At 55.8% G+C, this 1811-nt stretch overlaps 1 protein-coding gene across 3 annotated transcripts in view; it reads left to right on the forward strand.

Annotated features, from left to right (window-relative positions):
- The window catches only part of NEK7 (NIMA related kinase 7), a 46736-nt gene that overhangs the window by 13273 nt on the left and 31652 nt on the right, over positions 1 to 1811 (forward strand). The gene's annotated exons all lie outside the window — the stretch shown is intronic.

Genomic DNA, 1811 nt, shown 5'->3' on the forward strand with positions numbered 1-1811 from the left:
AGGTGTGAGTGCTCCTGTTTCTTTTCTGACTTCCTTTATTTTGGCGCTCTCTCTCTCTCTCTCTCTCTCTCTCTCTCTCTCTCTTTATTTCTTGGCAAGCCTGGCTAAAGGTTTATCAATCTTGCTTTTCTTTTCAAAGAACCAGCTCTTACTTCCATTGACTTTTTCCTGTGTTTTGGTCTCTAATCTGTTTCCTCTCTGATCTTCACACTTTCCTTCCTTCTAACTGGGCCTTTGCTGGCTCCCCTGGGTGTAGGTTGGTGCTCGGTGGCGAGTTTTCTGTGTCCTGAGCTAAGGCCTGCATCGCGACGTGCCTCCCCTGAGAACTGTTCAGCTTTGGCCGAAGGTTTAAGCTGCGCTCTCCCTGGTCTCAGGCGTATTCTGGTTTCCTCTTCACTCTCTGCTCAGTCTCCCGTGTCTGCGTGTCTCCGTCTTCTTGTCGTTGATCTCGTTGTATGCCCTGGTGGTCGGACAGCTGCTGCCTCTGACGCCTGCCTTTAGGTTCACCGCGAGTGGCTCTGCCCTCCGGGAGGTGTCCTGGGTGTCCCGTGTGCACTTGGGAGGCACGCGTGTTCGATGCTGCGGAGGGTGTGTTGCACGTCGGTTCTGTCCAGCGATCTGTTGTTTTGTTGGGCCTTTGTCTCCCGTGGATCTTCTGTCCGGACGTCTGTCCACTGGGAAGCGGCTCTGAAAGTCCTGCTGTCCCTTCCCCTTTTCGTTAGTGTTTGCTTTGTAGACGTTGGGGCCTTCCATGCTGGGCGCACAGATACTTACAGATGTCACACCCCCTGTGGCAGTCGCCCCTTTATTGCCTGTGCTGTACTGTAATTTTTTAAGGGAGAAAATAATACAAATTCTGTGAACACGTCCTTTTCTGTTGTCACTGTCAGTTTATTATGCGTCCTCGTGTATTAAGTGAAAATGTGTGTTTCATTCTCGGGGCTTCCCCCTGAGCACCAGTCCTGTTTCCGCGTGGCTCCCTCCCCTCAGAGGACTGGGATACGGAAGGAGAGGAGAGGTGATTCTAAGGAAGCTTACTTAGGAGCCCAGCCTGCTGTAAACCTCCGCGTGCGGCCGCCGAAGGGGCGCGTGAGTCACGGGAGCCAGACGGCCCAGCCCGCCTGCCCGGTTCTGGCCCGGCTGTCCCAGGAAGCCCCAGCGTGCTCGGGCCGTGGCAGTGACAGACAAGCTGTCACGCGTTTAGGGAAGGGTCTAGGGAAGGACTGTATGTCCATTCAGTTTGACGCGTGGGAATGTATTTCGATTTCCTGAGCGTTGAGGCTTCTCGGCCTCTGCCAGGCGGCGAGAGGGAAGGACAGACCAGGGTCAGAGAGGAGGCCCAGCTCCCCGCTCCCACGAGAGCCCCGGCCGCACGCAGGCGCACTGGGGAGCAGCGAGAGGGCGCGTGGGACCCCCAGGCCTGTGTCCGGCAGTTCCCTTTGAATTCAGCCAGTCGGTGACTGTGACCCCCCTCCTCCTCCCCCTTCTCAGAGGAGACTGAGTCGCCCACATAGATTTGCACGTGAACACATGTCTGAGATGTGTGTCACTTCAATGTTAAGATAAAGCATGCATATTTTGTAAAAAATACGTTTAATACACGCTTACCTCTCATGTTGACGGTTGTGGTGGTGGCATGATCTGAAACGGCCACAGGAAGAGAAAGAGGCGTTAGCAGGCCAGCAAACCAAACCAAAGTCGCCGGAGCCCCCGTGTCCACAGTCTCCGTGGCGACCGGCAGTTCTCAGGCCCCGGCCTCTCACAGGCGTGGCCCAGCCCCTCGACGTCCCAGCGCCCTCACCGTCGTTCAG

Source organism: Myotis davidii, unplaced genomic scaffold (genome assembly GCF_000327345.1).
Source record: "Myotis davidii unplaced genomic scaffold, ASM32734v1 scaffold685, whole genome shotgun sequence".
In the NCBI taxonomy this organism is placed as follows: Eukaryota; Metazoa; Chordata; class Mammalia; order Chiroptera; family Vespertilionidae; genus Myotis; species Myotis davidii.